The 24,715-nt window shown below is 35.4% G+C and overlaps 1 protein-coding gene across 18 annotated transcripts in view; it reads left to right on the plus strand.

Moving 5' to 3' along the window:
- Nucleotides 1-24,715, plus strand: part of CLOCK (clock circadian regulator) — a 139,264-nt gene that overhangs the window by 31,732 nt on the left and 82,817 nt on the right. For 12 of the 18 annotated variants that reach the window (XR_011073925.1, XR_011073926.1, XM_068542909.1 and 9 more), the window contains 2 exons: nt 6,607-6,693; nt 13,021-13,121. The gene's annotated coding sequence lies outside the window, so the exon portion shown is untranslated. Of the gene's footprint in view, nt 1-5,928; nt 5,984-6,606; nt 6,694-12,979; nt 13,122-24,715 lie in introns of those variants that run through there. The other 6 variants (XM_068542914.1, XM_068542911.1, XM_068542913.1 and 3 more) reach the window with 4 other exon arrangements.

The raw sequence follows: 24,715 nt of genomic DNA on the forward strand, positions 1-24,715 counted from the left end.
GGGACCTAATTAAACTCAAAAGCTTTTACACCACAAAGAAAACCATAAACAAAACGAAAAGATAACCCACAGAATGGGAGAAAATATTTGCAAATGGTGTGACTGACAAGAGATTAGTTTCCAAAGTTTACAAACAGATTTTGCAGCGCAATATCAAAAAAACAACACAATCAAAAAATGGGCAGAAGACCTAAATAGACATTTCTCCATAGAAGACATACAGATGGCCAGGAGGCACATGAAAAGATGTTCAACATTGTTAATTATTAGAGAAATGCACATCCAAACTACAATGAGATATCACCTCACACTAGTCAAAATGGCTATCATCAAAAAATTCACAAACAGAAAATGCTGGAGAGTGTGTGGAGAGAAGGGAACCCTCCTACACTGTTGGTGGGAATGTAAATTGGTGCAGCCACTATGGAGGACAGTATGGTGGTTCCTTAAGAAACTAAAAATAGAGCTACCATATGATTATGCAGTCCCACTCCTGGGCATAATACCTGGAGGAAAACATGGTCTGAAAGGATACATGTACCCCAATGTTCATTGCAACGCTGTTTACAATAGCCAAGACATGGAAGCAACCTAAGTGTCCATCAACAGACGAATGGATAAAGAAGAAGTGGTACATATATATATATATAATGGAATATTACTCAGCCATTAAAAAGAATGAAATAATGACATTTGCAGCAACATGGATGGACCTAGAGATTGTCATACTGAGTGAAGTAAGACAGAGAAAGAGAAATATCGTGTGATATTGTTTATATGTGGTATCTAAAAAAAAATTATACAAATGAACTTATTTACAAAATAGGAACAGACTCACAGACTTAGAGAATGAACTTATGGTTACCAGGGGGGAAGTGGTAGGGAGGGATAGTTGGGGAATTTGGAATTGACATGTACACACTGCTATATTTAAAATGGATAACCAACAAGGACCTACTGTGTAGCACAGGGAGCTCTGCTAAATATTCTGTAACAACCTAATTGGGAAAAGAATTTGAAAAAGAATAGATACATATATATGTATAACTGAATCACTTTGTTGTATGTCTGAAACTAACACAACATTGTTAATCAACTATACTCCAATATAAAATAAAAAGTTAAAAAAAAAAAGAAAACGGTGTCATTGAGGAAAGCAAGAAATTCCTTTTAGGAATTCACACTCTGAGGGACAAACTTTGATGGATTGCTTCTGTCTCTTCTTTGGCCCCAGTCAGATAAATTCTCTCCCTTCCTCATCTCCTCTGCATTCACCCCAAAGAGGCCATGTTTCTCATGGCTCTGCGTAGCTCGGTAACGTACTACCTTGGATTTGCTTTATCTCCTTATATGCCTTTCTTCCCTTTCACTTATTCACATCCAGGCATTGAACCCTCCCTTTCCAAAGTGTCAGCTTGTCCCTATGCCTCAGGCTATCTTTTTGAGGTGAAACAGTGGCTTCCAAACTTCTTTGACCACAGCCTATAGTAAGAAATATGTTTTATGTTGTGACCCAGTACCCACACACTCAATAAACACATACCTGAAACAACAGTTACAGGAAATATCCTAACTATTACTAGGTGTCCTGTACTTTGACTTTTTTTTCTATTTCGTTTCATTTAAAAAAATGCTTGTTATAACCCCTGTATTGCTGGACCAAAGTGTAGGAACGTTTATAATTTTGTTAATATAGTGATATATTGTCCTCCATAAGTCAGCACCTATTTCTACTCCCACCAGCAGTGCATGAGAGTAATGCCAAAACTGATATTATAAATGCTTTGAAAATTCTGCCTTTAGAGTATGTGACTCATCAATGTCCTCAAATTTGTTACACTCCTGTCTTGCCTGGGGATAGAGTATCTTGTGCATTAACTCAGCTCCTTTTTCAGTAGTAGTGGGAGAGCGAAAGAGAAGCCTGTGGGTTAGTTGAACACTTTAGGATTCCATCCTGATTTATTTATAATGTTTTGATTGTATCTCTTTGGATAGCTTTTTTGTGGTTGCTCTAGGTACTTTATGTATAGGTAACTTATTACAGTCTACTGGTTAACTCCCTTTACCTACCCCCTCCATTTCTAATGTGATTGCCTTTTATATTTTCTCTCTATATATTGAGAACTGTATCACACAGTGTTAATAATTTTTGCTTAAATCATCAAAAGTAATATAGAAGACTTAGGAGAAGAAAAAGGCTATTTACCCATATTCTTCCTCTTTGCAGTTTTTCCCTCTTGATTTTCCAATATTCCTTCTTTTATCATTTCCTTTCTGTTAGAAGAACTTCCTATAGTCATTTCTTTTTTTAGGGCAGGTCTACTGATGACAAATTCTCTTAGTTTTCTGTCATTTGTGGATATTTTAATTTCCCTCTCTTTCCCGAAGGATATTTTGTCTGGATATAGAATTCTGGGTTGGCAGTTCCTTTCTTTCAATACTTGAAGAATGCTTCTGGGCATCAAAAATATGAATAGAAATTGAAATTCAGAATGTTTATTAACTATGACCATAATGGTCTAAGTGTTAACAGAAAAACTTTTTTCGGAATTATAATTACTATGAGTATAACATAAATGTATTATTGATTTTATTATTAAACAATTACTAAATGTAAATGTATCTCTTCAGAGGGGACTTTTCTTTTCATGGAATTTATGTATCCATAGATGAATATTATGTATATGTTAGAATGAGACTGGTTTCAGTGGAAATTAATAGTAAAAAGAAAAGATGTTGGGTCACTAATAAGTGTGAAGTTTACAAAACACTTATGCTTTTGTTAAGTATATCATTTATAGTAGGCTTTACAGTATATTCCTGCTAAACTAATCTATATGTAATATGTCCATATAGGAATGAAAAACAAGCAGAGAAATGGTTGGAATGTGACAGTGTAAAGACTTGTCCCAGTTTTTAGAAAAATATGGATTTACTGTGTGCATTATTCTTTTCATAAAAGTTAATAAAAATGTTTCTCCATAAATGTTCAAGAAAATATAAAACACTAACTTAACTTTGGTATGTGTTACGTTTACTTGAAGATATGACGTTAACTGAAGTAAGGGGTCTTTTCAACTCTTTGAAATCATGTAAAATATCTTCACGTCACAGACACAAGACACAGGTGATTGATAGAATGTACTAATTTCTTTCTCATTTCTCTGAGAATGGTGAAAGTACAGATCTTGAATTCTAATTTAAGATGCTTCCCAGATCTTGAGTTCTAAATAATTCTATATAAATTATGTAAGGAGTCTGGCCACAAGCTTTTAACCTGGATGAACTAAGTTCTAGCTGTCTTCAATATTTATCATCCCTGTTTTCATTGGATTCTCTCTCAGATGAGCTTCTTAATCAGAAGGTTTTTTTTATTCTCACATCCTGAAGTTTTAACAGTGCATTGGGGCCAGGCCAGAATATCTGCTTTTTAATGTCATGTATTGTTCTCAACAGATGTGTGTGGGACAGGGAAAAACAAGACCACCTTGGATATATGGTACTTCCATTAGAGGATACTCCCTTGATATCAACATTTAAAATTATTCCTTTGGTATTCTGGATATTTCTACAGGGAAATGCATTGTAGTGAATTTTAGATGTGTAAGAGATACATCTTTCTCTTGTGAGCTGGAAGAAGGAAGATATAAAATACACTGTAGGAAAGGAGAAAGCAGTATGATGCTCTGACCTTGATATTAGTTCTAGTAGCTGGTTGGTAATTATAGACATGAAGGATTTGGAAATTGATTCCCTAAAACCATCTGGTCCCTAGTGTGAAGACTGCTGGATTAAGGTATAATCTTTCTTCACTAGATTATAGTCTTGAATCCTCTACTGTGTAATATTCATCTGCTTTTTATCTTCATAACTGTTTTGAGTCCCTTAAGGACCTTCATCATTGTGGGCTGATTACCGGTACTTTGCTGTGCTCTCTTTTCTCTTTTTCATTCTTTATGAGTGTGTTCCTCAGTGGAACAGATTTTTTTTTTTAATTAAGTTATACTTGACATACAACATTAGTTTCAGGTATACAATGTGGTGATAAGATATTTTTATACGTTATGAAATAATCAGAATAAGTCCACTTACCTTCTGTCACTATACAAAGTTGTTACTGTATTACTGACTGTATTCCCATTACATCCCCTTGACTTAGTTTATAGCTGGAAGTTTTATACCACTTAATCCCCTTCACCTGTTTCATCCATCATCCTCTTCTCCCAGCAGTTTGTGCTCTCTGAGTCTGTTTCTGTTTTCTTTCATTTGTTTATTTTTCTTGTTTTTTGGATTCCACATATGAGTGAAATAATTCAGTATTGGCATTATTTTTTTTTTAACATCTTTATTGGAGTATAATTGCTCCACAACAGTGCGTTAGTTTCTGCCCCATAACAAAGTGAATCAGCCATACATATACATATATCCCCACATCTCCTCCCTCCTGCGTCTCCCTCCCACCCTCCCCATCCCACCCCTCTAGGTGGTCACAAAGCACGGAGCTGATCTCCCTGTGCTATGTGGCTGCTTCCCACTAGCTATCTGTTTTACATTTGGTAGTGTATATATGTCCATGCTACTCTCTCACTTCGTCCCAGTTTACCCTTCCCCCTCCCCGTGTCCTCAAGTCCATTCTCTACATCTGCATCTTTATTCTTGTCCTGCCCCTAGGTTCTTCATAACCATTTTCTTTTTTCTTTTTGTCTGACTTATTTCACTTAGCATGATATCCTCAAGGTCCATCCACGTTGTTGTAAATGGCAGGATTTAATTCTTTTTTATGGTAGAGTATTATTCGTGTGTGTGTGTGTGTGTGTGTGTGTGTGTATACACCACATCTTTGTTATCTGTTTATCTATTGAAGGACACTTAGGTTGCTTCTGTATCTTGGCTATTGTAAATAATGCTGCAGTGAACATAGGGATACATATATCTTTTCAAATTAGTGTTTTTGTTTTCTTTGGATAAATAGCCAGAAGTGGAATTGCTGGATCATATTGTAGTTCTATTTTCAGTTTTTGGAGGAACCTCTATACTGTTTTCCATAATGGCTGCACCAATTTACATTCCCACCAACAGTACATGAGGGTTCCCTTTTTTAGTGGAGCAGTTTTTTATTCTTCCTCTTCCTCCTTCTTTAACATGTATATATATATTTTATTCACAATCCACTCCCCTCAGGTTTTAATTTTCCTCTATGCATCAGATTTTGTATGGTTGTTGATTCTTCATTCATTCAAAAAACTTAGGATATGTTACAAAAACATAATTGCCAATTGTATTTCAATGACTAAAACTCCATGAGGGCAGGAATTTGGTGTGTTTTTCCCCTAATCATTGGATATGTAGAACCTATCATAGTAAGTGAATGAATGAGCATGAAACAAAATTTCCAACTCTTTCCCTAACAGAGAAATAACCAAATTAATGTTGTAAAGTCTTTTGTTTTTGTCAATTAATCTTTAAAATAGTACTTTTCTGATTTAACGGTAATTAAAATGCTTTTAATATTGTGGTAAGAAGTATCATTAACATTTCTGATAATTTTAATTTTAATTGTTAATAAAAATTAATGACCATGATTGGGCTATTTCATAAAACCATACTGGAAATATAGGGTTATAAAAGCACCTACCTCGTAGGGATGTTGTGAGGATTGAATTAGTTAATACGTGTAAAGCACTTAGAACTGGACTTCACACATAGTAAAATGCTTGGCAACTATTAATTTGTAACTGAGAATGGTGCTGAAACTGACTTCTTCCCCATCGTTTTGCAGGAGGGCCCCTGATGGTCAGTTGATCAATTCATCCATTCATAGGGAGGCTGGCAGTTTTCCCTCAGGCCTTTGCAAAAGCCCCCTGAAAGGATCATCCTCCACAGGACTTTGACTCACCTTCCTTCCCAGGGGTCAACCTCTAAGACCCTTGAGGCTAGGGGACTGGGAAGAGCTTCAGAATGGCTAATATATTGCAGTCAAGTGGTGAGAGTTTAAAATGGTCTCTGCCTGTTAGCCCTGTGTGACTGAGTGACGCAGGGCAAATTGCTTCACTTCTTACTTTCCTCCCTTGCCCATCTCATCTCAGAGAATGACCTTCTCATCCCTTTTCTTACTCTGAGCAGCCATACTAGATTTCTTTTACTTGCACACAAATGCCATATCCTCTCCTACATCTGGCCCTTTGAACATGCCATTCCCTTCTAATGAAACATGTTCTTTCTCTCCCCTCCCCTCTTGCTTTATTTGGTCAGACCCTACTCATGCTTGCATTAATTGCCTCTTTTTTAGGAAACCTTTCCTAACCAGTTCCCACCAGCCTGGTTTGTATCTCTGCCATGCTTTCCCTTCACACCATCATGATTCTTAAAGCCTTTCATCCCATTTGGAGTTGGCCTACAGACTGAGCGCCCAGAGGAATTGATGGAATCTGACATGTTCATTGCTGCATCCCCTATTCCTGGCACATAGGAAGCCCCAATTAATGCTGTATATGTGGATGGGAAAAAATACTGGCGGTATTGTTACTTAGAATTTGGTTAACATTATTTCCACAGCTGCCCTTGTTTTACAGATTTTGTTTTTTGTTTTTTGTTTTTCCTGTAAAGCTGCTGAAACTTAGAAGCTGATTTTGTCACAGTGTAAGATGCCGTTGGAAAATTCTGCATTCCTCTTAGATGAATCTTTACAACTTGGTGAGTTTCACTAGATATATTCAATCTTCATTTTGAGCTCAGCAGTATGCCTTCTCTTTTTCTTTTCTTTTTTCTTTTTTTCTCTTTTCTCTTTTCCCTTTCCTTTTCCTTTTCCTTTTCCTTTTCCTCCCCTCCCCTCCCTTCCCCTTCCCTTCCCTTCTTCCCTCTCCTTCTTCCCTCCCTCCCTCCCTCCCTTCCTTCCTTCCTTCCTTCCTTCCTTCCTTCCTTCCTTCCTTCCTTCCTTCCTTTTCTGTCATAATTATTGGGTACAGTGAGGTTTGCAATCTCCTGGCAAGGCACATAGGACAGAGTATTATAAAAATATTTAGGACATGATCTGCTACCTTCTTTGATAGTTTTTATTTATCTTTAGATTTTTTATTCTTCAGCGGAATGAAACATTATTTATTGGTAAGGTAATTGATATCCAGATGTATTTTCTTTCAGCAATTCTTGAAATTTTTCAAAGTTACTGCCTGAAAGTAAGAATTATAACTTGTCTTTTTTTGAGAGAAAGGTGATTTGCAAATGACTGAAAAGTAGAATAAGAATTATTTCCTGTCAGGTTTTACGTTTAGAGATAAAGAAGCAGCTGACTGAGGTATGGAAGGGCCAGTCACCTACTGCATCTCTGCCTTACAAGCAAGTCTCTCCATCAGGGGTCTGCACACCACCAAATCCAGCTTGCTGCCTGTTTTTGTATGACCCATGAACTAAGAATAGTGTTTATATTTTTAAATGGTTGGGGGAAAATAAATCCTGGAAGAAGAATACTATTTTATGATATTTGAAAATTATATGAAATCCAGATTTTAGTGTCTGTGAATAAAGCTTTATTGGAACACAGCCACTCTTAGTTTTTACATATTGTGTATGGCTGTTTTCAAGCTATAGTGGCAGAGTTAGGTAGTTGCATCAGAGATGTTAGGGCCCAGAAAGCCAAAAATATTTACTTTGTGACCCTTTACAGAATAAGTTAGCTGACCCCTGCTCTACCTGGGTAGAGAAGTATCTATAGATTGAGTGCAAAGTAAGAGATGAGTGGGGGAAAATTAGAGGGAGGTAAGAGTTGATACCAGCTCTCAGTGACTGACTTACACTTTTTTCGTGTCCTGGAAAGCATAATCCATATTCTCATTAGACTGACCTGTGTTGCTGTTTTAAAATAGAAAATAAGAGAAGTTGATTCCCCTATTACTTTTCTTCTAAAATGAATGGACGTTTGTAGAAAGAAAATTAGTATAGTACTCTCAGTTTTTTACCAGGTTTTAGTGTTACCATAATAACTTAAGCATCAAGCACACTAAAATAGTAGCTCATAATGCTTTGCTTAGCGATGCCCTCACAGGAAACAGCAGTGATAAAAGTTAAGCCATAAATGAAAGTTCAACTAAGTTATGTTATTTAGGGTTGGTAAATTTCGTGCCAGCCACCGTGGTCATACGATTAACCCAAATTAATAGAAAATTGGTGTAAAATGTGTTAAAGAATAATAAAAAATAAAGTTCTAGCTAAGCCTTAAAAAGCTATAGCTATTTAAAAATGAACTACAAAAGTGACTTTAACAGTTACTGATCACATGACAGCTAAGACCCCAAATAGGACTAGATACCCCACTATGCTTAGCCCTACACACAAATAATTATCGTAACAAAATTATTCGCCGGAGTACTACTAGCAATAGCTTAAAACTCAAGGGACCTGATGGTGCTTCATTCCCCTCTAGAGGAGGGTGTTCTCTCTGTAATCAATAAACCCTGATAAACCTCACCAGCATTTGCTAATTCAGTGTGTATACCGCCATCTTCAGCAAACCCTAAAAAGGAGTAACAGTAAGCATAATTATTATACATGAAAACATTAGGTCAAGGTGTAACTTACGGGATGGGAAAAAATGGGCTACATTTTCTATTTCAAGAACATATTTCTTATTATACAAAAGTTTTGATGAAACTAAACACCAAAGGAGAATTTAGTAGTAAATTAAGAATAGAGTGCTTAGTTGAGTCAGGCCGTGAAGCATGCACACTCCGCCCATCACCCTTCTCAAGTATTAATAACTCTTATAACTTCTTAGCAAGTACCACACATATGAGAGGAGATAAAGTCGTAACAAGGGAAGCATACTGGAAAGTGTGCTTGGATAAATCAAAGTATAGCTTAAACAAAAGCACCTAGTTTACACTCAGGAGATTTCATAGTGTATGGACACTTTGAACTAAATCTAGCCCAAACTTCCCACAAATTCAACTATTATAAGCAGATTAAATAAATCATTCACCCAATATTTAAAGTAGAGGAGATAGAAATTAAAAAATTTTTGGCACTATAGAGAAAGTATCGTAAGGGCATGATGAAAGAAGCATTAAAAGTAATAAAAAGTAAAGCTTTCCCCTTTTACCTTTCGTATAATGATTTAACTGAAATTTTTAACGAAGAGAAGTTAAGTTAAATATGCCGAAACCAGACGAGCTACTTATGTACAGCTTATTAGAACAAACTCATCTATGTGGCAAACTTGTGAGAAGATTTATAAGTAGAGGTGACAAGCCTAATGAGCCTGTTGATAACTGGTTGTCCAGGAAAAGGATCTTAGTTCAACTTTAAAAACTATTTAAAAAACCATAAATTTTAATATATTTTTAAATACTAATCTAAAAAGTTGCAGCTTTTTAGAAACAGGATACAACCTTATCTAGAGAGTAAAAATAACACCATAGTTGGCTTAAAAGCAGCCATCAATTAAGGAAGCGTTCAAGTTCAACAACACATTTACCTTAATACCAGCAATAAGTAAATCAACTCCTAGTTTAATACTGGACTAATCAATTAATAGAAGCAATAATGTTAATATGAGTCACAAGAAATATTTGTCCTTGCATAAGCTTATATAAGTAATAGATATATCACTGGTAGTTAACAACAAATAAACCTAAGTCAATGTTAGATTATTTATTAAAATTACTGTTAACCCGACACAGGTATGCACCTAAGGAAAGATTAAAAAGAGTAAGAGGAACTCGGCAAATACAAATCTTGCCTGTTTACGAAAAACATCACCTCTAGCGTAACTAGTATTACAGGCATTGCTTGCCCAGTGACATCTGTCACATGGCCGCGGTATCCTGACCATGCAAAGGTAGCATAATCATTTGTTCTCTGAATAAGGATGTGTATGAATGGCCACATGAGGGTTTTACTGTCTTTTACTTTTAATCAGTGAAATTGACAAAATAAGATAAGAAGACCCTATGGAGGTTTAATAACCGCCTGCCCCCCCAAAGAAGGAACTAAACCATCAAGGGATAACAAAACTTTTATATGGGTTAACAGTTTTGATTGGGGTGACCTCAGAGAACAAAAAAGCTTCTGAATGATTAAAATTTAGACCAACTAGTCAAAATATCTTCACTTATTGATCCAAAAAACTGATCAACGGAGCAAGTTATGCTAGGGATAATAGCGCAATCCTATTCTGGAGTTCATGTCGACAGTAGGGTTTAGGACCTTGATGTTGGATCAGGACATCCCAATGGTGTAACTGCTATTAAAGTTTAGTTTGTTCAACAATTAAAGTCCTATGTGATATGAGTTCACACCAGAGTAACCCAGGTCAGTTTCTATCTATTAATATTTCTCCCAGTACGAAAAGACAAGAGAAATAAGGTCTACTTTACAAAAGCGCCTTAAAACTAATTAATGATATAATCTTAATTCATTAAAACACCCTGCCTGAGAACAGGGTTTGTTAGGGTGGCAGAGCCCAGTAATTATGTAAAACTTAAACATTTATTATCAGCTGTTCAACTCCTCTCCCTAACAAAATGTTTATAATTAACATTCTAACACTTATTGTCCCAATTCTTCTAGCTGTAGCATTCCTCACACTAATGAATGAAAAGTATTGGGGTATATACAACTTCAAAAAGGACCAAACTTCGTTGGACCATATGGCCTATTACAACCTATCACCGACGAAGTTAAATTATTTATTAAAGAACCACTGCAACCAGCCACATCATCTGTTTCCACATTTATTATCACATGCATTCTAAAAGTATCTAATAGTATATACCTTTTGTACAGTTTCTGGTTTTTTCTGTCTATGGAGATTACCTGTTATTTTTTAAGTGAAAGTACTAGTACATTACTTGGAAACTAGTCGGTGACTGACTCAGTGGAACAAAGCTAATACGTACATTGGGGATGACGGTACATGTCCCTTTTGGAGTCAGTGGATAGATTGGAGGATACTCTTAAGGAGCTCTTCTGCAGTCTGACAGAGGCAAGTTAAGTCCTCTGTTAGGAGATTAAAGATCACGATTTCAGGATCTACCTTTCTTGTTCCTCTAGAACATTTCATAGTTTTGTCTTTGGACACATTTATCACGCTGCATCGTAGTTGCTTCCTTTTCAAAATAGGAAAACATAATACTTTTCCTGTCTGAAAGCAGGAATCTTAGGTTTGCTAAATTATAAGTTTCTTAAGGGTAGGTACCATGACTGTTTTTTTATCTGTTGGATCCCTCTGTAGCTATCATAGGTCTGGCACATAGTTGGCACACAGTCAATGTTTGTTGAGTGAAAGAACAAGATCTCTCGTATCTCAAATAGCTATTATGTCTATGCATGATCACAATAATTCCATTTCATTTAAAGGTTTGCTTACTGGGATTGCATGTCTTTTTGTTAACTGTAGGAGAGAATTTTGATGAAAACAGTAATTTTTTCTGGATCCATTCCTTACAGATAGCTATCAAATCATTGATTTATTTGTCTAAGTTGATTATATATTGTAATTTTTTGATATCTTGAGGGACAGGATTTCGAAACCACTAATCCATGAATTACCAATATCAAAGAAACCTAGAAACCTCCTCATTATAAAGCTTTAAAATGTATATATACTAAAGCCACTCTTGGATAGGAAGATTTTTGTATTCTCATCTTAGTCTTCTGAAACTTTTCCTAGCTCTTCCACTGAATCTCTTTTTTAAATGAAACTTCCCTATATAGTTTGCTTAAGAACCCAAGTTTTAAAATCTTATCTTGCAGAGTACCTTGTAAACATAAGACAGTTTAAAAGGTATTTAGCTGAAGGAAAACTTCCAGATTAAAGGACTCTAGGGAGATAAAATAGCTAATGCAATACATGACTCAGAACTGGATCGTGTACTAGAGGGGAAGAAAGCCTTAAAGGACTTTATTTGCTCTCTTAAAAAAAATAGACGTTAATATTGTATAATTGTTAAATTTCCTGAAGTTAGTAACTATACTATGGTTATTTAAGAGAATGTCTTTGTTCCCAGGCTGTACACATTTAAGTAATTGGGGGTAAAAGGGCATGATATATGCAACATACTCTCAGATGGTTCAGAAAATATGTTTATTGGTATATAAAGAAAATGATGTAAGTGTTAACAGTTGGCAAACTGGATAAATTATATGTAGAAGTTCTAATCCTAGTGTCATAGTTAAATATCTATTAGTACAACTTAGAACTTAAAAAAACCTTAGGTATAGTTTATTAAATTTTCATGTATCCTGTACTTTTCTTTAATGTTCACTTTGGCTTGTTTCATTAAAAATCTATTAAGTTTTCCCTTAGCTCCATAAATATGCTTTGTTTGTTTTTAAAAGAGATCTGTTTTTATTGTCTTAAATATTTTGAAGGAAATTCAAGAGTAAGGATCTATTATAGGGTTTTTCAAACTGGTATAAAGAATTGCAGACCTTTTTTGAGCATTTACTTTGTTACACATTATATTCTAAGCACTTTACATTTAATAATTCATTGTATTTCACAACAACCTTATGCTTACACCTTGCCTTGTTTTGCTTTTTTCAAGTTTAGCTAAAACTGAGCTTAGATGCTAAGCCTCAGAAGCTTTGCATTTTCTTCTTTTTTTCCAAACACAAACTGTGGGAACTGGTGACCTGGAACTTAATATAGAAAATTGATTATATTTACATTAAGAAAAAAATATCATCTTAGAATTATCTAGTTTGTGAACATGAGATAGGTCTAACTTCAAGGTAAACTTTTGCCATCATAATGTGGGAAGGATCCACATATCAAAACTATCAGTAATTATCCAGGAAAAAGTAAATAATGACTTTTAGTACCCAAGTAAGAGGCAGATTGATGTAGAAACCTAGTTCTACTAGACTTCAATTTCACCAAGTAAAATAAACAAAAAATTAAAAATTAAACATCAAGAGGCTGATATAGTATTGCTGACTTTTAAAATGTTTTATATTGAATTAAAACATGCATATTATACAGTGCATAAATACTGAGTGTCATTTTGATGAAATTTTATGAAGTCAACACTCGTTTAACCAATACCAAGATCAAGATATAGAACATTTTCATCAATCCAGGAGCCTCCTTCATGCCCCCTGACAGTCATCACGCACTCCCAAAGGTAACTATTATTCTTGCTTGATTCACTATTCATTAGTATTGTCTATTTTTGAACTTCTTTTGTCTTTTTATGATCAACATCTTGTTGGTGTGAGTCATTCATATTGATTCATATAGCAGTAGCTCATCCTTTTTCATTGCTTTGTAATACTTCATTATATGTATATACCAAAATTTATTCATCCATTGTACTGTTGATAAGCATTTGGTTTACTATCAGTTTTTGGCTGTTATGAACAATTCTGCTGTGAACATTCTTGAACATGTCTTTTGGCACATATGTATGCATTTCTGTTGGATAAATATCCAGTGATGAAAATGCTGGGTCAGGGTATTTGGCTGTTTAGCTTTTGTAGATGCTCCTAATGGTTGAATCAGTTTACACTTCCACCAACAGTGTACATGAATTCTTGTTGCTCTTCATCCTCAACACTTGAAATTATCAGTGTTTCAAATTAATAACTTTTCTGCTGTGTATGTAGTGAAATTTTATTGTAGTTTTAATTTGTTATTCCCTGATAACTTAAAAGGTTAGCACATATTTATATGCTTACTGACCCTTTGGATATCCTCTTTTGAGAAATGCCTGTTCATGTTTTTTGCCCATTTTTCTATTGTGTTGTCTGTCTTATGGATTTGCAGAAGTTCTTTATTTCTAGGATAAGTTTTTTGTTGGATTAAGTATTGAAGATATCTCTTCTACTTCTTCACTCTCTTAGTAGTGTGTCTTAATTAAGATAATTTCTTAATTTTAATAATGTCTATTTTATCAAAGTGTTCTTTTATGGTTAGTTTTTTGTGTTTTAAGGATTCTTTGTCTATCTCAAAGCCAAGAAGATACTGTGCTATGTTTTCCTCTGTAAACTTGAGTGTTTTAACTTTCATATTTAGGTTTCTGCATGATATGTGGTAGGATTCATGGTTTATTTTATTTTCCATTTGGAAATCCATTTGGTCCAGCATTATTTATTGAAAAGACTGTCCTTTCCTACTGTAATGCAGTAGTAGTGCCTTTGTTGTAATTCAGGTGACTTTATTTGTGGGTCTCTTTTTGGACTCTGTTTCTGTTCCATTGGTCTGTTGTTGTACCAGTCCCATACTCTTTTAGTTATTATAGCTTTAAGTTCTCCAACTTTTGTCCTTCAAAATTGCCTTGGTTCTTCTTGGTCCTTACGAATTTCAATAAAGATTTTACACTCAGCCTGTCGGTTTCCTAAATGAGTAAATAAATAACAAATCCCTGCTTAACATTAAGCAAGTTAAATATTATCTATTATTTCATATTATTATTGTCTAGTTTAATATTGAATCTGTAGATCAATTTGAATATATTAAATATCTTTCCATATTGAGACTTTCAATATGTTAACCACAGTATATCTCCATATATTTAGGTCTTTTAAAATTTCTCTCAGAAATATTTTGTGTGTAGAGGTCTTAGACATCTTTTATTAACTTTTAAAGTTAATGATATTGTGGTTTTTTTTTTTAAGTCCTTATAATTTATACATTCGTACTAGAGTATTTACAGATGACATGATATAGTTTTGGGGATTTGCTTCAAATAATACAAAGGAGGATGGGAAGGAATGGGGAAGGGGAAGAATAGATGAAACAAGATTGACCATGATTTGATAATTGTTGAAAATGGGTGATGAATATATGGGTTAATAATTATTCTTTTTTACTTTTGTGTATGTTTGAAATTTTCCATAAAAATAGGTTCAAAAATATGTATAACAACTGAAGATTGAAACACAAATATTTAAGAATTCAGAAGTTTATAATAATACTTAAAAAAAACACCTCATTTCATTACTCTGAAAATCACGGTTAAATGAAAGAATCAACCATTTAGTCTTCATTTTCTGTACAGATTTCATTCCAGGATAACCAGATAGTTAAGAGGGAAAGTTTACTGTTATAGAAAAATCACAGATAATAACAAATGCTGGGAGAATGATAGGATTAGAAACTCACCACAGTGCAATTTCTAATAGAATTATGATCTAGATAATGATCAGTCAATGACTACTAAAGCCTTTAGGTGAAAGTCTGTTGAGAAATGGATATAATACAATGCCTATATAGGCCAAAATGGAGTAAGCCTCTCTCTGACTGATAGAACTAAATACTCTCAATAGAATACTAAAAGCAACTATCTAAAGACTTTGAAAATTAATAATAGGCAAATCTAGAAGGGAAGTCATAATTTGAAGACTAGCCTGTATAATGGTGAATATACCTTTTCTTTCTTTTCATGACCCAGCTTTGACCAAATGGTGGGCTGAATTAGGGAACTGCACAGTGGATGCAGCAGTTTAGAGAAACCCCTATTTCTAGCCAGAAGACAAGGAAAAGGAGTTCCCCTTTTTTCCCTCCCAAGCCTGCCCTGAGACCATCTCTACCTATAAAGTTACATTGCCAGGTAGCACAAGCACTTTTAAACTCTGAGAGAAAACGATTTTTCTGGTCAGAGGATTTGGGAAAAAGGCCCCTGGAAACTGGAGCATGCTGGGGAAATCTCAGAGAAGAGAGCTGATGTGAGAGGAGACCCACAAAGGTCCCACCTTACTTATGAGCTACACATGCATGTACAGACCCCAAGGAACACAGCAAAGACAGAGAACTGACCTACAATATAAACCACTGTTCAAATCCCAGACTTGCCTCTGAGCAGTGCATGCAGAGGATAAACCCAAAAAACATAGCAAAGACTTTGAAAACTGAGCTGACAGTGGTACTGCCACGCCTAGAAGGCAATATATAACTTGTAGTATAAACTTAAGCCAAAAAAAAATAGCAGATTCTCCAGAAGATGTTTATAGGATCTAGTTTCATAACCTAATATTCAGAATGCCTAGGATATAATCCAAAATTACTTGACATACAAAGAAACAGGAAAATCTGACTTTTTTAAGAGAAAAGACAATAAATAGATGCCAACCCTGAGATGATTCAGATGGTAGAATTATCAGAAAAAGACTTTAAAGCAGCTGTTATATTATATCCATGGCCCATGAGACAAAAGTGAACATTTTTGAAGTGAATAGAAAGATAGTTCTCCTCTGAAATAAAAACCATATAAAAGAATCAAGTGATAACTTCAGAACTGAAAAATACGATATATGCAATACAAATTTACTGCATGGGCTCAATAGCAGACTTGAAGATATATCAATAGAAATCTCAAATTGTATCTTCTGTATCAAGGGTATGTCTCTGTTCTGTAATACTTGTTAAGTCCAGGTTGTACCCTGTGAAGGCTGGTCATAGGCCTTCTGGCTGTGAATGAGCATGCCATATACATATCCTTTTTTATTCTTAATTACTCTTACTTGCATGCTGCAAATAAAATGTGTCTGTATCAAGGGAAATCCATCTCCCTTGATACTCCACAGATTCAGATAGGGTCTTGGCCTGTGATTTTCCCAGACCTTGTCATTTCAGGTAAGGATCAAGCAGTGAGTAAGTGTGTTAAAAAAAATAATAGTCAACTAAGGAACTTAATATACTCATGTATTTTTGTTCATTTGAAAACTTTGAAAGTACATAGGTATAGAAAAGTGGGAATGGACAGTATATATATAAATCATATATTGCAAAATCTTACAATTTAAACAGTGAATTTTATCTTAAGTATAAATGTAGATATAAAAATTTTAGTGAAGAAAAAATAGTTTATGGTGGTAGTTCTCTAAATAATCTGTGGTTCAGAATGCATCTAAATGTATTTGAACTAGTTTTCAGATGGTTGTGAACTTGCTTGACCTACTTGGCTGCACAAAAGCAACCTGGCAGTTTACTCAAGTTTTCATAGGTCAAAACAACTGTCTTTTTTATGAAGTGTTTACACTGCAAGAAGAGGAATATTCGTGGCCTTGAAAATTGACATTTTTTTGGTTGTATTTTATATGGATCTGGTGGCTTCATTGATGAGGTGTATGTCAAAACATTGTCATTATATTTATACATATTAATTGTAAGTTATTAAATAGTTCATGAGCTGACCCTAAACCTATTATTTTCGTAATACTACTTAATCAAATTTCTTAACAGGTCCCTGTAGATTTATAGCACTAATGAAATTCTGTACTTCTTTTGGGTTGATATAATTCACTCTCTTTTTCTGGAGATCCATCTCAGAAATTTACATACACTTGCCTTTTAAAAACAAAACATTCCAGATCAGGAAACTTGCTCAAGCCTCTTAGATAGCCTCATCCACCAGAGGGCAGAGAGCAGGAGCAAGAACTACAATCCTGCAGCCTGTGGAACAAAAAGCACATTCACAGAAAGATAGACAAGATGAAAAGGCAGAGGGCTATGTACCAGATAAAGGAACAAGATAAAACCCCAGAAAAACAAACGAAATGAAGTGGAGGTAGGCAACCGTCCAGAAAAAGAATTCAGAATAATGATAGTGAAGATGATCCAGGACCTCGGAAAAAGAATGGAGGCAAAGATCGAGAAGATGCAAGAAATGTTTAACAAAGACCTAGAAGAATGAAAGAACAAACAAACTGAGATGAACAATACAGTAGCTGAAATGAAAACTACACTAGAAGGAATCAATAGCAGAATAACTGAGGCAGAAGAACGGATAAGTGACCTGGAAGACAGAATGGTGGAATTCACTGCTGTGGAATAGAATAAAGAAAAAAAGAATGAAAAGAAATGAAGACAGCCTAAGAGACCTCTGGGACAACATTAAACGCAACATTCACATTATAAGGATCCCAGAAGGAGAAGAGAGAGAGAAAGGACCTGAGAAAATATTTGAGGAGATTATAGTTGAAAACTTCCCTAACATGGGAAAGGAAATAGCCACCCAAGTCCAGGAAGCGTAGAGAGTCCCATACAGGATAAACCCAAGGAGAAACACGCCAAGACACATACTAATCAAACTGGCAAAAATTAAAGACAAAGAAAAATTATTGAAAGCAGCAAGGGAAAAACGACAAATAACATACAAGGGAACTCACATAGGTTAACAGCTGATTTCTCAGCAGAAACTCTACAAGCCAGAAGGGAGTGGCATGACATACTTAAAGTGATGAAAGGGAAGAACCTACAACCAAGATTACTCTGCCCGGCAAGGATCTCATTGAGATTCTATGGAGAAATCAAAAGCTTTACAGACAAGCAAAAGCTAAGAGAATTCAGCACCACCAAACCAGCTCTACAACAAATGCTAAGGAACTTCTCTAAGTTGGAAACAAAAGAGAAGAAAAGGACCTACAAAAACAAACCCAAAACAATTAAGAAAATGGTCATAGGAACATACATATCGATAATTACCTTAAACGTGAATGGATTAAATGCTCCAACCAAAAGACACAGGCTCGCTGAATGGATACAAAAACAAGACCCATATATATGCTGTCTGCAAGAGACCCACTACAGACCTAGGGACACATACAGACTGAAAGTGAGGGGATGGAAAAAGATATTCCATTCAAATGGAAATCAAAAGAAAGCTGGAGTAGCAATACTCATATCAGATAAAATAGGCTTTAAAGAATGTTACAAGAGACAAGGAAGGACACTACATAATGATCAAGGGATCAATCCAAGAAGAAGATAGAACAATGATAAATATATATGCACCCAACATAGGAACACCTCAATACATAAGGCAACTGCTAACAGCTATAAAAGAGGAAATCGACAGTAACACAATTATAGTGGGGGACTTTAAAACCTCACACCAATGGACAGATCACCCAAACAGAAAATTAATAAGGAAACACAAGCTTTAAATGACACAATAGACCAGATAGACTTAATTGATATTTATAGGACATGCCATCCAAAAACAGCATATTACACTTTCTTCTCAAGTGCGCATGGAACATTCTCCAGGATAGATCACATCTTGGGTCACAAATCAAGCCTCAGTAAATTTAAGAAAATTGAAATCATATCAAGCATCTTTTCTGACCACAACGCTATGAGATTACAAATCAATTACAGGGAAAAAAACGTAAAAAATGCAAACACATGGAGGCTAAACAATACATTACTAAATAACCAAGAGATCACTGAAGAAATCAAAGAGGAAATAAAAAAATACCTAGAGACAAATGACAATGAAAACACGACGACCCAAAACCTATGGGATGCAGCAAAAGCAGTTCTAAGAGGGAAGTTTATAGCAATACAAACCTACCTCAAGAAACAAGAAAAATCTCAAACAATCTGACTTTACACCTAAAGAAATTAGAGAAAGAAGAAAAAAAAACCCCAAAGTTAGCAGAAGGAAAGAAATCATAAAGATCAGAGCAGAAATAAATGACATAGAAACAAAGAAATCAATGGCAAAGATCAATAAAACTAAAAGCTGGTTCTTTGAGAAGATAAACAAAATTGATAAACCATTAGCCAGACTCATCAAGAAAAAGAGGGGAGGACTGAAATCAATAAAGTTAGACATGAAAAAGGAGAAGTTACAACAGACACCGCAGAAATACAAAGCATCCTAAGCGACTACTACAAGTAACTCTATGCCAATAAAATGGACAACCTGGAAGAAATGGACAAATTCTTAGAAAGGTATAACCTTCCAAGACTGAACCAGGAAGAAATAGAAAATATGAACAGACCAATCACAAGTAATGAAATTGAAACTGTGATTAAAAATCTTCCAACAAACAAAAGTCCAGGACCAGATGGCTTCACAGGTGAATTCTATCAAACATTTAGAGAAGAGCTAACACCCGTCCTTCTCAAACTCTTCCAGAAAATTGCAGAGGAAGGAACACTCCCGAACTCATTCTATGAGGCCGCCATCACCCTGATACCAAAACCAGACACAGATACAAAAATAAAAGGAAAATTACAGACCAATATCACTGATGAATACAGATGCAAAAATCCTCAACAAAATACTAGCAAACAGAATCCAACAATACGTTAAAAGGATCATACACCATGATCAAGTGGGATTTATCCCAGGGATGCAAGTATTCTTCAATATATGCAAATCAATCAATGTGATACACCATATTAACAAATTGAAGAATAAAAACCATATGATCATCTCAATAGATGCAGAAAAAGCTTTTGACAAAATTCAACAGCAATTTATGATAAAAACTCTCCAGAAAATGGGCATAGAGGGAACCTACCTCAACGTAATAAAGGCCATATACGACTAACCCACAGCAAACATCATTCTCAATGGTGAAAAACTGAAAGCATTTCCTCTAAGATCAGGAACAAGACCAGGATGTCCACTCTCACCACTATTATACAACATAGTTTTGGAAGTCCTAGCCACGCCAATCAGAGAAGAAAAAGAAATAAAAGGAATACAAATTGGAAAAGAAGAAGTAAAACTGTCACTGTTTGCAGATGACATGATACTATACATAGAGAATCCTAAAGATGCCACCAGAAAACTACTAGAGCTAATCAATGAATTTGGTAAAGTAGCAGGATACAAAATTAATGCACAGAAATCTCTTGCATTCCTATACACTAATGATGAAAAATCTGAAAGAGAAATTAAGGAAACACTCTCATTTACCATTGCAGCAAAAAGAATAAAATACCTAGGAATAAACCTACCTAGGGAGCCAAAGACCTGTATGCAGAAAACTATAAGACACTGATGAAAGAAATTAAAGATGATACAAACAGATGGAGAGATATACTATGTTCTTGGATTGGAAGAATCAACATTGTGAAAATGACTATACTATCCAAAGCAATCTACAGATTCACTGCAATCCCTATCAAACTACCAATGGCATTTTTTACAGAACTAGAACAAAAAATCTTAAAATTTGTATGGAGACACAAAAGACCCCGAATAGCCAAAGCAGTCTTGAGGGAAAAAAGTGGAGCTGGAGGAATCAGACTCCCTGACTTCAGACTATACTACAAAGCTACAGTAATCAAGACAATATTTTACTGGGACAAAAACAGAAACATAGATCAGTGGAACAGGATAGAAAGCCCAGAGATAAACCCACTCACCTATGGTCAACTAATCTATGACAAAGGAAGCAAGGATATACAATTGAGAAAAGACAGTGTCTTCAATAAGTGGTGCTGGGAAAACTGAACAGCTCCATGTAAAAGAATGAAATTAGAACACTCCCTAACACCACACACAAAAGTAAACTCAAAATGGATTAGAGACCTAAATATAAGACCGGACACTATAAAACTCTTAGATGAAAACATAGGAAGAACACTCTTTGACATAAATCACAGCAAGATCTTTTTTGATCCACCTCCTAGAGTAATGGGAATAAAAACAAAACTAAACAAATGGGACCTAATGAAACTTAAAAGCTTTTGCAAAGTAAAGGAAAGTACAAACAAGACGAAAAGACAACCCTCAGAATGGGAGAAAATATTTGCAAATGAATCAACGGACAAAGAATTAATCTCCAAAATATATAAACAGCTCATGCAGCTCAATATTAAAGAAACAAACAACCCAATCCAAAAATGGGCAGAAGACCTAAGTAGACATTTATCCAAAGAAGACATACAGATGGCCAAGAAACACATGAAAAGCTGCTCAACATCACTAATTATTAGAGAAATGCAAGTCAAAACTACAATGAGGTTATCACCTCACACCAGTTAGAATGGGCATCATCAGAAAATCTACAAACAACAAATGCTGGAGAGGGTGTGGAGAAAATGGAACCCTCTTGCACTGTTGGTGGGAATGTAAATTGTTACAGCCACTATGGAGAACAGTATTGAGGTTCCTTAGAAAACTAAAAATAGAATTACCATATGACCCAGCAATCCCACTACTGGGCATATACCCAGAGAAAACCATAATTCAGAAAGACACATGCACCCCAGTGTGCTTTGCAGCACTATTTACAATAGCCAGGTCATGGAAGCAACCTAAATGCCCATCGACAGACGAATGGATAAAGAAGTTGTGGTACATGTATACAATGGAATATTACTCAGCCATAAAATGAACGAAATTGGGTCATTTGTAGAGACGTGAATGAATCTAGAGACTGTCATACAGAGTGAAGTAAGTCAGAAAGAGAAAAATAAATATCGTATATTAACGCATATATGTGGATCCTAGAAAAATGGTACAGATGAACCAGTTTGCAGGACAGAAATTGAAACACAGATGTAGAGAATAAACGTATGGACACCACGGGGGCGAAAGCAACCGGGGGGTGGGGTGGTGGTGTGATGAATTGGGAGATTGGGATTGACATATATACTCTAATATGTATAAAATGGATAACCAATAAGAACCTGCTGTATAAAAAAATAAATAAAATTTAAAAATTAAAAAAAAAAACAACAGGAAATGACAAGAAAGTAATAATACCAGAGCCAGAGCAGAAAACAAGCTCTTCTCTGAAAACCAGAAGGGGAGCGTCTGTCTTCTCAATCCTGAAAAAAAAAATTAAAAAAATGAAACATTCCAGGAAGGCTGGGATTGATCAATCTTGTTTCGACATTTGTTTGATACTTATAAATTATGCCATTTTTGTATATGGTGTAGCTCATTAAGTAATTGTCCAAAAGGGAAAGTATGCTGTCATATTCATTTGGACGTTAAAACTTTTGCCATTCAGAAAAGCATCCATAGAGCCTGTTGCTTATAGCAATCAAGTTTGACCTTCAGTTGCAGTTGAACTCATGCAACTGGAATTCTCATCTACATTATTTTTCAATTCCCTTGAAGAAACATGAAAGGAAAAGATAGTTCAGATAGTTATAAACTTCTGAATGGTGATATAGTCTTTTATCTGTTGATAGATCAAATTATTTATTGTTTATCCCCAAAAGATACTTTGTGTTCACCAAAGAGATTTCTTGGGTCATGGGATGTGGTAGGCAGAATAATGGCCTTTCAAAGATGTCCATATCCTAAGTTGCCAGAAACTGTGACTATGTTAGGTTAAATGACCTTATAATGGGAAGATTGTCTTGGATTATCTGGGTGGGCCCAGTGTATCAGAAGGGTCTTAATAAGGGAAGAGGGAAGCAAGAGATGGCAACCTGAGGAGGACTTGGTCTGCTGCTGGATTTGAAGATTGAGGAGGAGATCCATGAGCCAAGGAATGCAGGCAGCCTCTAGAAGCTTGTAAAGGCAGGGAAACAGATTTTTCTGTTAAAGTTTCCAGAAAGAAATGCAGCCCTGCTGGCACCTTGAGTTTAGCCCAGTAAGACCTGTGTTGGACTCTGACCTACAGAACTGGGAGATAATAAATTTGTGTTGTTTTCTTCCATTGAGGTTGTAATAATTTGTTACAGCAGCCACAGGAAACTAATACATGGTACCTCTGTTTAGTTTTTCACTAACATGAGTTTTACATGTTGATTAATTGAATCGTAATGTGAATGACAATGTGATTTCCTGCAAAGATCAGTTTTAGTTTAGTATATTAAGATGTCATTTGTGTTGATAATATGCTGGACACTGATGGGCAGACCTTTGTGTACCCAGGGATCTTTATTTTCTACTTCACAGGAATGGTGACATGTTTAGTGTGGCCAGAGAATAAGGAGTATGTATACAGTGAAGGTGGAGTGGGAGATGAGGCTGGAGAGAGAGAATGAAGCTAGAAAGGAAAATTGGGGTCTTATAATGTGGCAGAGCAAGTGATCTTCAGAAGCCTTGGTTTCCTTCCACCTGTTCTTTAATATTTGTATTATTTGCGCCTCTATTAGTAAATGCTGTAAATAAGTTGGAATTATAAGACGTTTTTATTATCAGCTTGACTTTAGCTGTATTAGAGTTGTAAGCAAGTTGCATTTTGCCACAGAATGGCTCATGGAATGGCTTATCTATATGTTAAATATACTAAGGAATCAATGGCAAAAAGGAAGCCTAGAGTTTAGACAAACATGAAAAAGAATTAAGTGTTTCTGATAAGGAATAATGAACAACCTGACCAACAGAGACTGTTACTAGATGTCCCCTGACCATCTCAGATAAACTTGCCTTACTCCTTCGTACCTTTTATGGGATGAGAAACTGTAAGGGCTCAGCAAAGATTAGGAGGCTAGGACAGGTTAAAAAAAAAAAAAAAGACATAGACATAAATAAATTAGAGCTATATGGCCAGTTAGAAAAAAATGCTTGTGGTTTTTTGTTTTTTGTTTCTTTTGATGGGTTTGAATCAAGCAGATCACATGCTATTCTAGCCCTTGTGTGAGATTCAGAGAGATAAAGTGCTTGAAATTGAAAATATGGAGGGGGCGTGTGATTATTGCTAATGGTGAATTCTAGAGTAACTCCAGGGGAATGAGTGGGAGGTAAGCGCAGGATTGTTGGAGGAGAGGAGATCAGGGAATTGACTGGCCAAGATGTTGGGAGGATCATTTATGTAGATATCAAAATCAAAAACAACGACAAAAGAGGTATTGGAGAGAGACAGCCCTCAGAAAAAGAGGGCTGATTCTGGGGGTTTATGAATGCTTACAACAAGCAAATGGAAATAACTGATATAGTGTGGGGGCATGAGATTCAAAGCTGGGGGGTTTAGGGAGGGAGAGAAAGAATAATTCAGAAATGACAATGAGGCCCTCACACCAGGGCCTTGACATATGAGACATGGGAGAGAAGAACAGCTGTCACTTGAAAGG

This window comes from Eschrichtius robustus, chromosome 4, assembly GCF_028021215.1.
Source record: "Eschrichtius robustus isolate mEscRob2 chromosome 4, mEscRob2.pri, whole genome shotgun sequence".
Lineage (NCBI taxonomy): Eukaryota > Metazoa > Chordata > Mammalia > Artiodactyla > Eschrichtiidae > Eschrichtius > Eschrichtius robustus.